Genomic DNA, 14154 nt, shown 5'->3' on the forward strand with positions numbered 1-14154 from the left:
TGGACTGGGAAGCTTGTTAGGAGAGCAAAATCTCAGGCCCCACCCTGACCAACTGAATTGGAATCAGCATTTTTAAGTAGATATCCAGGCGGTTTATATACAGCAAAGTTTGAGAAGCACCGGTCTAGAAGCACAGTGGTCCATTGACCAGATCTAATGTAGGAAAGTTCTAGAACTGGGTTCTCGAACTTGACTGCACATTAGGGTTGTGTGGGGAGCTTTTAGAAATTCTGATTCCCTGAACTTTATCACTGGAGAGTCACCTGTACAGTGATAGCTTTAAACAGGTGAATCTTATATTCAGCCTAGGTGTCAACCTCTCCTGGAGTTCGTTAGAAATGTGTAAGGGACCTCACCCCTGACTATTCTCTCAAATGTGTGTTTTAACAAAATCCCAGGTGACTTATAAGCACTTTAAAGTGTGAGACGCACTGGAAACTGTTTAGATGCAGAATACAAAGCTGACAGTTCCTTCCTTCAGCGGAGTAGGCCTGTTACAGGTCTCTGCTGGTGGCAGGGAGAAATCTCCTAAGAGGTTTCTATATAAGTGAGTTGAGTGGACCTGGTTGTGAGCCTCAGAATGGTTTCTTGTGTCATCTTTTGTCTGGTGATCATAGGGTGCCTATTCCTACTCTAGAAATATAGGTGTTGATCCATTTTCCTGCTAGGAAACAGTATCATTTTTCCTAGGGAGGAGTGTGGGTTCTTAAGTCAGACTGCTTTGGTTCAATTTTTGGTGAATTCTCTCTCTAACCCTCAACGTTCTTATCTGGGGAAGGGGATAATAACTGTGATTATCAGTAATAGCACTGCTTGAACTATTCAAAACTTTTCAAAGTCACCTGGTATAAATGGACTGTGGTCAGATTGACTTAGGATGTGGTATATCTGCAATAATAATTCTAAGAGCCTTAGGTTACTTGAAGGTGAGGATATTTAATGATAGTTTTATTGTGGTTATAATTACTCTATTTAGCAGCTCCTCAACACAAGGAAGCTGATAAGAGTGGTAATATAAAGTCTTTAGTATAGAGAAAATAAGAGACATTGAATAATTATTATTGTGAAACAAAACCATAAAGAGTCATTATTCACACTCAGCATTCCTTTAACAACTATTTTAGGATCCATTATATGATATTATGTACTTAGTCAGGTATGGGCCTGCCTCTTAGGCAGTGAACTACTCAAGTCTTTAGTCTTGAGACTCAGAGACCCGATTACAGGGTCCAGCACATATACTGGACACTCAGTTTTTGTTGAATGAAGAACGTAATTAGCAGCTGTGTTATGCTAGGTACTAGGTGTCTCCCAGGGTGGAGGCAGATAAGATGACTTCACAAATCACTCTGGTGCAAGACCTAGAGAGCCAGACAGTAAGGCTCCAGGCTGGGGCCACTTAGCATGCTTTTCGCAGTGGGCTTTGAAGGAGGAGGTGGGCATGTGTAAAGAGCTGTGGGGGAGCTGGGGCAGGGATGACTTTCCAGATGGAAACAAACTGAGGCAGAAAGAGCAACAGCTGCTTGGGTTGGGGGTTTGAAGCTGGGAGTTGAGGGGATAATGCACCTCTGCCTCCTGTTCTGTTAGTCTGCTGGACTGAACACATGCAGCTATCCTCAAAAAGGTAGCCAGGATGCCGTTGCCACTTTATAGCTTCTGAAACATTGCAGGCATACCAGACGTGCAGAAAACAACAGAGACCCATGTCCTCACCAGCCAGCTTCAGAAATAAAACATGGGTGAATCGAAAACTCCTGTGGATGCCTCCCTGGTCCCATTCCTCTCTTCCTTTCCCTAAAGGCACCCATTGCCTGTGGGTGTTTATAAGTGTGCACCCACAAACAATAGACAGTATTCTTTCATATACTTTTGAACCTCGTGTAGATGCTATCGTCATGTTTCCTTTTGTAACCTGCTTGTTTTTGCTCAGTATTTCAAACTCATTCTTATTGATTCATAAACCCCAATTTATGAATTGCTGTATAGACTTCATTACATAAATATACGCTATAACTTTCCTATTGATGAACATTTTGGCTGTCTTGTATTTTTGTTATCTCAAATGGCATGGCATGGCATAGCCATGAATATTGTAATTCGTGGCATCTTGTGCACACATGGGAGGGTTTCTCTAGGCTAGGTATATATTTAGGAATAAAATTACTAGACTGCGAGTTATCATTTTCTGGGTGAACCAAGATATTGTTGAAAGGGCATATTACATTTTCCTTGAGAGTGTGTAATTTTATCTACAGCTGTCTATAACGTAATTTTTAGTTATTTTATCTCCTGATCCTTGTAATTCACATATCCCACCAAAAATAGCAGGAGCCCAAAGAAAATGCCTGGGAAAGAAAATGAAGTGAAACCAGCTCCTTTCCCTGTCAGGGCACTCTGTTATCCATTAGTGAGGTCTGGTGGCTGTCCTGTGGATCAGGTCGCCCAGCTCCCAGATTCTCAGATGGGCTGTGGCAGTTGCTGCCTGTCTGACAGCTGGGAGTGTTGCCCACTTCTGGTTGTCTGACACAGGATGTGAACAACAGGACACATGACTATTTTCACATCAACAACAGCAGAAAGACAGGCACAAAACTGGAAGTTGGAAAACAGATCACATATAAGATTAAGTGTGAATCTAACACAGCTGAACTGTCTATCATTAATGAATTAGATCAATTTTGTTGCCTATTTCAGTCATTCCTCTAGGGCCAGGACTGTGTGTTGCTCTAGGAAATTATGGTCCTTAAAAATAGTACTTCAAAAACCTTAGTGCTATAAAAGAAAATGCAGAGTTGACTTTCTTTTTTTAATGGTGTTGGACACCCTTGTCTTTTTCCCATAAGCAGCAACTGCTCCACATAAACTAAGCCGGTTGAACTTTCTCCCTGTTGTCAGCCTGCTGCCCGGCTTCCAAAGAGTTAAGCTGGAGGTTTGTGAGGTCATGTGTGACCTCACTGGGTCTGGACTTTTGAAGCAGGGCTCTTGGAGGGAAGCTGCCTGTTGAGAGGGGAGGCTGGGCAGAGGGGGAAGGACTTCAACTTTTCCAAGTTCTTGCCCCTCAGCCCCTGAGGGATATAGTGGCATTCGGGGAGCATGTCACTGTGGAGCCCGTGTGCAGCCGTGCGCACGCACCCCAGAAGCAGCTGTGGAAGTCCATTAAAAGGGCCCTTGCAGACAAGGAAGGCTTGCTGAGCAGATGGACCGGGAGAATGCGCTTTGTATCTGTGACAAAATTATGGGCAGACTGTTTGCCGATGGAGGTAACTGGAATTCCGCTTGTTTTCTTTGTTTGGTCCTAGGCCCTGCTGGATAATATATACGATGGTAGTTATAGAAAATGCCTTAATGCTAAGCTGTTTCATTTCAAACGAAAAACATTGTGAGAAAGTCTTAGAAACTTAGGAGAATGATCGTTCTTAGAGGTTGTTTTCTAAATAAGGTGACAGAAATGGGAAGCGTGTATTTGTTAGGGGTTTCTGATGTTTAGTCCAGATGAGACGTCTCCCAGCATAGACTTGTGGTGGGACGTACCCTGGGGCTCCGAGACTGTGTGCCCTTTCAGATACCTTTTGTGAAACTGGAACTTCATTCAGGCGTTGGAAGGTCACCAATTTGAGCTGGTCATTCAGTGGGGTCCATTCTGCCTAGGGCACAAGGCTGTCATTCTTATTTTGGTGTATCACTGCTCTAAAGGGACTGTGTTGTTGGGATAGAACATGATTTGTCTTAGAATTCGGCATTTGGTTTGAAACTTCAAAGGCTAGCCAGTCCTCTAAAGAAAAAAGTCGTAGGGGTTGTTTCTGTTGGTGTGTTTTTTTCTGGAGTTGTGGGACTTCCAGCTGCACGATTTCTCTCTGGGAAGGTCTCTCTCTGTGTTCATGTTCAGCAGGGATAGACAAGTGCAGGGTGTAACGTCAGTGCTGGTAAAGAGCAGCTCCGGCCAAGTGCGCTGACATTACCTCCACTCCTTTTTTTTGTTAATCCTCACCCAGGGATATTTGCTTCTCTTGATTTTTAGAGAGAGTGGAAGGGAGGGGGAGAGACACACAGAGAGAAACATCAATTTGAGAGGGATACATCGATTGGTTGCCTCCTGCACGCATCCTGGTGGGCGACTGACCAGGGCTGGGGATCAAGCTTGCAACTGAGGTACGTTTCCTTGGCTGGAATCGAAGCCCAGACCCTTCAATCTGTGGGCCGATGCTGTAACCACTGAGCAAACCGGCTAGGGCTATGTCCATTCTTGAGATGCTTAGGGATAAAGGATTTGTGAACACCCCAGAGCCTATGAGAACCCCAGTGCTTGAACATACAGGCCAGTCAGCTGATCATAACAGGTGTGTTTGTGGGTATGTATTGGTAAGTTGGTATTTTTTGCCCTGGTTACAGATTTTTAAGTTCATAATTTTAAGTTCATATTTCCAATATTTTATTTTTTAAAATCTTTATTGTTGAAAGTATTACTTATGTCCCCTTTTTCCTCCCATTGACCTCTTATAGCCCATCCCCACCCCCAGCCCCAGGCCTTCACCATCCTAATGGTCTGTGTCCATGGGTTATGCATATATGCATACAAGTTCTTTGGTTGATCTCTTCCCGCCTATTTCCAGTATTTTATATCATTTGTCTTACGTGTCCCATCAATATAAAGTTTTTACCTCTTTCTAAGTGGATATTTTGTAGCTTTAATAATAAAGGACAAAGAGAGTGCTTGAAAAAAAGGATGTAAAACATATTTTGTGAGAGGCATAACGCATAGTGGTTATGAGCCTGGACCTGGCATTGTAGGCCCATTGGTTTAAGTTCACCTCTACTTCTTACTGTTGACCTCTATTAAGTTACTTAATTACTCTTGGTTTCTTCACATGTAAAGTAAAGATGCTAATATGAGGGGTCTGTGGTGTGAGGATTCACTGAGGTGCAATGCATGGAAAGCATTAAGCAAAATTTCTCCTGCATTAATAAAAGCTCGATTAATATTAATAAACCTTGGCTGCTATTATGTTTAAATTGTTCTTTCTAATTAATGTGAGGCACCTGAGGAGGAGTTAGAGTTGTGGCTATGCTGTAAGCATGTGGCAGGGTTCCAGGTGGCACCTTTATAGTGCCTTGTACTCCACAGGGGGCCCCTCTTCCTAGCCATCGGTCACCTCTTGAACGGTCACCTCTTGAACGGTCACCTCTTGAACATAGCCTTTGGTGACAAGGAGGACTGGGAGGGAAAAGTGGGTCAGTTAGTGCAAATCCATCAGCACTTAGTGGGAACATCATTAGGCTCCTGTCCTGCCCTGTCAATAATGTGTTGGTTTCATCATCTTTGAATATGGAGAATGGCATTGCAACACTTGTACCTCATCGGTGGCATGTGACCCATGCTGGGAGTAAGAGTGACATGGTTGTCAGGACCTGCTGTTCTTCCGCGATCTTCCCATCTACCGGCGCAGAGTGTCGGCCACGCAGCGGCGGCTGCTCTTGGAGGGGTTATCTGTGTCTCTAGGGCGGCCCTTTCTATCTCTGTGTTCCAGGAGTTAGTAGCTGTGCTAACTAACTGCTTAGCTTCTATTTCCTGGACTGTAACTTCTGGACAGCATCTTTTTCCCATGGTTATTGAGCAGGTAAAATATGTGAAAATGCCTGGCACAGAGTAAGTACTAAACACTAAAACTTTTTGCTTCTTCAAAAATTGTTCCATTTCTTCTGTTGCTGTGAAGGTAATATGTAAGTCTTTCCTCGTTTTGTTTTATACAAGTTTCATGTCTGATCAGTGCTTCTAAAGCTTTTAATTTACACATTTTGCTTGTGTTATTAGTGGACTCCATCTAGTGTCAGTTTCTCTGTTTGCCTGCATGACTTCCCAGTACAGTCTATAATCCTTACAGCTTTTAAATTTAATTTGAAGTATAAAAGGAGTATGTGCCAATGGTAAAAATTCAAATAGGAGTTAGTTTGGTGTCACTTTCTAGAAGGAATCTGCTGGTGGTTTCCAGTGTATCTGTGCGAGGCGAGGTCTGGGCAGCTCGTTGGGAACCAATTGGAAACTACCTTCCTGGTGCAGAAGGACAGATTGGTATGGAGAGAGCTGTCCGTGTCGCCAGCTCCCATGCAGCTCGGTCTCTCTCCAGTTCCACAGCACAGTGTGTGGAAGGTTCGGGAGCTCCCTTGAAGGGATCTGCCTGCACAGCTGGGTGTGTCACCAAGAGCCCAATGTGCTTTACCGGTTGGTTCAGCTCTAGCCACACTGTTTGGTTCATGTGATCAGGCCAGAGCCTTGCAGGAGTGTGAGGCACAGGGCTTCTCTCAGACTGTGGGCTGAACCTGCTAGAAAAACACTCAGTCCTGGAGTTCTGGGGAGGCAGAGCCTGGCTTGGGTTCCAGCAAGGATTTTAGTCATTGTTTCGCTGGCCTGAGGGTGTGGTTCAGTCAGCCTGTCTGCTGTTGTGTTTGGCTTTTGGTCACTAATAACACTGGGCGGAGGAGGTGTAGAAGGAGGTGCACTGAATAGGGAGTTGGAAGATGTGGGTTCAACTTCCAGCCTTGCTGTTTACCAGCTGTGAGCCTGTACAAGGCTTCTTCAGGCCTCAGTTTCTTTACTTCGAAAAGGGGACCATTGTGAGGGTGAAATTAAATGCATAAACAAAAAACCAAACTCATCAACAGCAGAATGGGGAAGGGGGTGGAGGGAGTCAAAAGAGGATCAAATACAAGGTGACGGAAGGGGAATAACGGACTTTGGGTGGTGAGCATATAATAGAGTATAAAGCTGTTATATTATAAAGTTGTACACCTGCAGTTTATAATTTATATGGTTTTTTTTACCAATGTTACCCCAATAAATTTAATAATAAAGTATATAATGTATGTGAAAGTGTTAAATAGACTGCAAAGTTCTCTATGGGTTTTTAAAAATATATATTTTATTGATTTTTTACAGAGAGTTAGAAACGTCGATGAGAGAGAAACACTGATCAGCTGCCTCCTGCACAACCCCTACTGGGGATGTGCGCGCAACCAAGGTACATGCCCTTGACCGGAATCGAACCTGGGACCCTTCAGTCTGCAGGCCGACGCTCTATCCACTGAGCCAAACTGGTCAGGGCTATGGGTTTTTAAAATTAGTTTTTCTTAAAGAACTGGCTCATTCCTCTGAGCTGGTTTAGGTCGATTGAAATATTTGTGCTTTGGAGGTGGAGGGGGAACAGGGTAGCTGCCTGATGTTTGGTGTCTTTGGACTTTATCCCATCTCTTCACGAAGGTCATTTGGCCCCTCTGCTCCTGAGTGCCCCGGCATGCCTACAGCCTGTATTTGAAGGGAGGAGCGCAATATAATTTCTGTGCTCAGAATGTCCTCCACTCCCTTTTGTTGACTCAGCTGGTCCTTTATTGAGGCTCTGCTTCTCAGCAGAGGAAGCACTGAGACCGAAGCCCTGTGCCTCCCCCATTTACCCAGCTCTGCTGCTGATTGTGAGACCTGGGATCCCTCACTTTCCTCATCTGTACAACAGAGGGGTTGGACTAAAAGGCCTTTTGCATGTTGGGTGGAGATGGTGACTGTCTTTCTTTTTCTGTCTCCCCTCCGTCTTGCTATATCCATCATCTTATTGACCAGTTTCTCCTTCCCCCTTTTAAACAACTTAGGACAGTTATCGTCATAAAATGAGACGAGTGAGTAATGAGGCGTAGCATCCAGTCAAGGGCACTGTGTTGACTTCTGAGACTTAAATGTAATGAAAACCTTTTAAGGGTGACAGGGTGTCAGGGTGAGTATCAAATTGTCCTGCCTATAACCTCCTGACTTTGACATTGCCTTGTTTTATAGTCATCCATGACTCATCATTCTCTGATCAGGGCTTCACGTCTCAGCTCTGTTGTGGGAGCTGTGAGTACCTGAAAGAGGAAAGAAAGGATGGCATGGCAGCTGGTCGCTGAAATGGAGATGCCATCCTGAGAAGAGATGGAGAAGGAATATTCCTTTAGCCAAGACTGTAATCCCTTCAGGACAGGGGCGGAGGCCTTTGCCAGGCTGTGTGGGAGACGTTTGCTGTGCTGTGGTTTGGTTCTCAGTGCTAGTCATCCGTCCTGGTTTCTCAAATTCTTTATCTAAATCTTGTTGAATGGAGGAGCACATCTATCTTGAGTGGACATTTTCCTCAGCCTTTCCCAGGTGATTTTACTTTTAGGTGACAGAATGATAGGGAAACATTTGTATTTCTTCCATATTTGCTGCTAAAAAATAAACAAAAATACAGTTAAAAACTGTCTCTGCAGCCTGCAAATCAGAAGGCTCAGGACTGGCCCAAATTGTGGGAGACTGTCTGGCTCCTAGAACTTGTATGTAGTGAGGACCTTGGGGGACTCATCAGCTGGGCCAGCTGTTAAAGACCCAAGGAAGATGTCCTTCTCATTGAAACAGTCCACCTAAAGAATTGCAGGACTTGTGGCTTCAAAGGCAATGGTTGGTAAGAGGAATGCAGATTTTGTGTGATTGACTGTATAGCCCAAGTGTATGACTATGTGCTGTAGGAGTTATCTCAGTTGTAGACTCTTCCAATAGCAATGTAAGTGAAGATTCTTGCTAATTCCAAAGGGCCAGGTCTCAGATATATATTTACCTTGCATAAACTTTGAATCAAGTGTATCAACACCTATTAAAATGCCAGGTATATTCAGGATTGGAGGTGGGGATATGGCTGACTGGTTTAGAAGGTAATGAAGAGTAAACCTAAGGAGTAAAATGACTGCATTTTCTGGCATCCTGACTTTGGAAGCTGGTATGTCCCATCCTTGGCTATGACTTTGAATTCACAATGGAAATCGAAATAGCTGTGCATTTGCTGCAGCTTAAAAATGAGGGGACGAGCCCTGGCCGGTTTGGCTTAGTGAATGGAGCATCGGCCTGTGGACTGAAGGGTCCCAGCTTCGATTCTGGTCAGGGGCATGTACCTTGGTTGTGGGCACATCCCCAGCCAGGGGTGTGCAGGAGGCGGCTGATCGATGTTTTCTCTCTCATCGATGTTTCTAACTCTCTGTCCCTCTCTCTTCCTCTCTGTAAAAAATCAATAAAATATATTTTTTAAAAAATGAGGGGACGAAAAGTATCTACGTGAAACACAGCCACAGAATGTCAGTTGCCACATTTTAATGTAATAGTAAACTGCCTAATCGGCAGGGCTCACTTTCTATGTGGGGTCCTGGTAAAGTTACTGGTCATTCTGCCCCCCCTTCCCCCCCCCCAGTTGATAAGCAATATGGATTTCACAACCCAATCCTCTGAGAGTAACTTCTTTAAAAAGAGAGAGAGAGAGAGAGAGAGAGAGAGAGAGAGAGAGAGAGAGAGAGAAGAAAAATTTTTAACAAAGTATTTTACTGGGAAATTGAGGTTGAACAAAACAGGTACCCACCACTGCACTCACACACAAAAGGCTATTTCCAGAAACATGGCGAGATGAGAAAGAACTCAGCCAGTAAAGCGTTTGAAATGTCAGTGCTGCCCCATTCTGCTTCTCAGTTCCATTCCACTTCACTTGGCTGCCTGAGTGGGAGACGGCCATCTCCTGAGTCGGCAGCATCTCTTCCTGTGGCACCCAGGTCGTCTTGGGAGGTCTCAGGGCCCCACACCATGAGGCCAGTGCTGGCAGGAGCCTGAGAGAGCCATTGCTGAAGCCAGGCTGCGGGCCAAGGGTGGAGTTGCCCCACCCAGTGTGTGTTAAGTATCAAAATCCACCCATGGTTGGCTAGTGTAGATGTAGTATTTATCTTGTGTTGCACTCAGTTCTATGGAAATATATCTGAAGACAGCAGTCTGCTGGAACTGTACACCAGCTTGGCTAAAAATGGAATTAGATAGGCCTAAAAGAACTTGTAGAGAAATTGTCATTAAAGGAAGTAACAGGATCTAGGGGTTCTCCCCCCTTAAAGGAAGCTCTTCTTTTTGTGCTCTGAAGCCGTTCTTTCCACTTGGTTTCTTGATGGCACGTTTTCTTCCTTCCTGCTCGTCTCCCCCTGCCTTTTCTGCCCCATCTTCAGAGTTATTCAGGTTGTGATGGATCTTTTCCTTTCCCGGAATATTTAATCGTGCTCACCGGCCCCCCCCCCCCATTGTTTCTCCAGTCCACGTTTTGTCTTGCGAAGCCTCAGTAGCCACTGATGGACCGGGACTAGAAGTCATGATGTTGTTGTAGCCAGTGCACATCTCGGGCCAGTGTGGCGCTGATGAGCCCAGCGTGCCTCCAGAGCCTCCTGCGGGAGGTGGACGTCTGCAGCAGTTCAGGGCCAGCTGGTGAGACAGGAAGAGCGTGATGGCGGGAGTTGGGAGTCTGGGGCTCTGGCTCCAGTTGTCTAGATCTAAATTTTTAGCCTCTCTCTGCAGCCTCCATTCACTCATCTGGAAATGAGATTAGATTAAGTAACTTGCAACATACAATTCCAATTCCAGAAATCCACTACTTGACTCTGTGAAATCATACTCATTCTGGCTCCTTAGATTAGAGCTTTGTGACCATTTAGGATCTTCTATGCAAGCACAACTTGAAAACCAGCGAGGAGCCTGCCCAGTGATAAGATGGAGAGCAAGCGCAAGGAGGGAGCAGTTCCATTCTTGGGCTGTCTTTCTTGGTCTGCTTACACAGCTTCACTCTTCGTATTGTGCTCCCATGGCAGCAGCCTGCACTGGTTACCCTTCCGCAGAGTTGACCAATAAGAAATATTTATATTGAAACCCCAAATGCACCTCTTCTAGGAAGGTGAGCTCAGAGACAGTAGGAGCTTATAATTCTCTTCGTGGCTGAAGAAAGTGACTAATGGTTGCATCTTCTCCATCCCTTTTCAGAGGCTCCTTGTTTCTCCCTTCAAAGCAGAAGTGGGAGCCACAGCAGCTGAAATGAAACCAGGACGTAGGAGGTGAAAGTCCATGTGATTCCCACTTGACTCGTAGTTGTCCAGTGTAAGGATATTGTAGGCCCTGTGTACAGGAGAACACTTCTCTCCCTTTGGAGTGGAAGAAGTATGGAGTTGGCAGTCTGGGGTGTATTACAATAACACCTTGAAACTGGGCATGTTGCTGGCCAAATTCTGAGCTGACCTTATCTTTATTTACTTTTATAATTTTTTTGGTTAATCCCAAGGATATTTTTCCATTGATTTTAGGGAGCATGGGAGGAAGAGGGAAAGACAGAAAGAAACATCAATGTGAGAGAAACACATCCATTGGTTGCCTCCTGCACAAGCCCAAACAGGACCCAGGCCGGGAGAAGTCTGCAACTAAGGTACACACCCTTGACCAGAATCAAACCGAGGACCCTTTGGTCCGAAGGCTGATGTTCTATCCACTGAGCCAAATTGTCTAGGGCTGATCTTAGCTTTAAAATGTGAGAATTGGGCTAGGCAATATTTAAGGTGTTTTCTAGGACCAACACCCAGGAACCTGTGATTTTCCTCTTTGTTTGCAAAGACCATGAGAGAGGAGAGTCAGTGAGGGAAGAGGAGGGATCAGAGCAGCCGGTACTGCTGATGCCTGGTAGAGCCTGTAGTGTCTTTGAAGGCAGAGGCTGTCTTCTAATTTTTGTGCAGCCAAAGTCCAGGTTACCTCAGAACATCTTAAAATTGGTTGTTCCTGTGGTCAGTGTACTGATTTTGGCATTTGTTTATCAAGGCGCCAGCAGTCTAAGGCACAACCTCCCACAAACTTCAGTGGCTGAATTTTTCCCGTGGTGGCGGCAGAACTTTTGAACTGGCTACACCTTCACCAGGAGAATGTCTCCCTCCTGGGAGAAGTGGAAACTTTTCTATCCATCTCCCTCTTTCTGTTTCCTTGGTCTTTGTCTCTTCAGTATAAGCCTCAAGGATGCCCATGGTCCCCCAGCCTAATAGCCTGTGTGAAATGTCTGTTGCCATTCGGGTTGGGGGACCTGATGGTGCTTTTGAACCTTGAGGTGAGGATTAGCAGGGACCATCAGCCACTCTCCAGGGAGTTATTCACCTTTGCTATCCTGATAACAGTGCCAGTTAGAACATTGGTATTCTCATTGATAAGGCTGGCACACACATTGAATGGCTTATTGAGAATATTTTCTGGTCAGGAGGGGGTCTGAAAATCTCTTTTTCTTTCCTTGCTTCTTTCAATAGCACAGGGCGACTTTACAGTTGTCAAATTGCCTTGAGTTTAAGATACACCCTGTCTCAGAGAAGGATACCACTCTACTGGGGCTGGAGAAGACTTTGTTTAGGCTCATCCCACTGACTTACATGAAGGATATAAACTCAGTGTTGGCTGTTACACTTGCTTTTGGTTATCTGTGCTGTTGGTCAACAGGGATATAAAAAGGATTTCATCTCTAGATGCTTATTTTACTGACAGTAGTTTCTGTATTGACTTCTTAGACTCAGAGGTAGTCTGAGTTATTTGAATTTCTCTCTTCTGCCATATCATGATTGCTGTAGTTATAGGATCTGGGAAACCTCACCTGCGGGCAGCAGGGAGGGGAGGAGAGAGGCAGAGGGCTCAGGCTGCCCCACCTGTGTGATTGGGCGTGGATCGGGTAGATCCAAGAACTCTCAGTTTGAACTACCCATCTCCTAAAACCCTGTCCTGTTCCCCTGGGCATGATGAATGGAGAGAGAGTTGCCACTCTGCTATGTCACTAATTCTGGGGCCACAAACAGGACTAGTCAATGTGGTGGTGCAGCTGCCAAATGTCCTGGAGATTGCATGGCTCCTCGGCTCACTGCTGCTGTGGTAGCCTCTCTGTCCCAGTCCTCTCAAGGCAGTATCTGTGCAGATGTGGCCAAGCTTCTAGGAGTGATATAATGTCACGTTAGAGTGGTAGTAGTAAAATATGCTGTTTACTTCTGAGGAAATATCCTAACTTACTAAATGTCATATTTTTATCTCATGATTTTTCCCACTTCAGAACAAACTTAACCTCAAGTTAAAACTGTATTCTATTTAAATAACAAGATTTAAAAAAATCTAGGCCAGTTTGTGAACTCATATGACACATTGCGAGCCATGGCTATACACTCCTAGATTTGAATGCAAAGCTTTTCCCACCGATTTAGAATGAACTGGTCATTGTAACCAGTTTTGTGTGGAACAGTTGTTTCTCATCCCAACCCTGGAATGACGTCATTTTCTTTATACCCAATGTAAATGCTATGCAGACTAGATGGTTCTGGAATTTGACTGCTGTTTTTCTCTTGATTAAAATCTTGTGTTGCAAAAGAGCCCTGCTAGTGAACAGTATCCTTACAAGTTATTGTTTTTGTGCTTCTAACTTTTCTGGTAATAAATCTCATTTTTCCATGAAAAGGCAGCCCGTCCTTTTTAAGGTGGAGTAGGGGTTGTGGTTGAAATTGCAGATATCCTGTGTGTCCTATTTTGATTTCTTAGGTTCAGAGTGTCTTTTTAGTGGAAGTGATTCAATCTCAGTGTGGTTTGGGTTCAAGGATACAGAACAGTCAGAACTATAAATATGGTTGAAGGAAGGAGGATCGTTATTATATTTAGCCAAGATAAAGTATACTTTAAGTTGTTTACATATAAGGCCTTGAATTAAAGAGAGGGAAATGTGTTATCCCCTAGGAGTCATTAATAGAATTTTCAAGTTTCTGATGGAAGATATATGTGTCTACCTTAAATTACTTATATGTGCATGAAAAAGAAGGGAGAGAGCAACTTGTAGAGAATTCCACCCTCTTTAGAGTTATCAGGGGACTGAAGGGGGAACTTTCTCTGATATCTTCATTTTTAAAGAATTATTATCAAAACTGTTCTAGTTTATTCCTGGGAAGATAGAGCTCTTAGATAATTATGGATAATTGGCATGATGTAGAGGTTATTAATGCATATCTTCCCATAATCATGTTAAAATTTGTAATCAGATCACACTGATTGCTGGGCCTCTCCTGGGACCAGAACTCTGTGCAATGGGTAGGACCGTGTATAGGGTTAGGAACCTGGTTCTTTACCAGGGGATTTGTCTTGATAGCCCAAACTGGCCATTTCCTGATAGTATTACCTTGGGCAAAAATCCTCCCTTCTTTCCTTCTGAAATGGTCCCAGTAACATCTACTTCCCAGAGGTGTTGCCAGCATCAGTTGAGATGATGCTTATGAAATGCTAACACAGTGCCTCGAACTAGTAAGTGCACGGAATGTCAG

General features: G+C 44.4%; 1 protein-coding gene across 4 annotated transcripts in view; it reads left to right on the plus strand.

The window, feature by feature from the left end:
• Positions 1 to 14154, plus strand: part of PSD3 (pleckstrin and Sec7 domain containing 3) — a 274398-nt gene that overhangs the window by 29760 nt on the left and 230484 nt on the right. Inside the window, exon 1 of one of the 4 annotated variants that reach the window (XM_081085037.1) lies at positions 2978 to 3260. The exons of 2 other annotated variants lie outside the window; for them this stretch is intronic. The gene's annotated coding sequence lies outside the window, so the exon portion shown is untranslated. Of the gene's footprint in view, positions 1 to 2977; positions 3261 to 14154 lie in introns of those variants that run through there. One more of the 4 variants, XM_081085035.1, reaches the window with a different exon arrangement.

This window comes from Myotis nattereri, assembly GCF_964212035.1.
Source record: "Myotis nattereri genome assembly, chromosome: 2".
Taxonomy (NCBI): domain Eukaryota; kingdom Metazoa; phylum Chordata; class Mammalia; order Chiroptera; family Vespertilionidae; genus Myotis; species Myotis nattereri.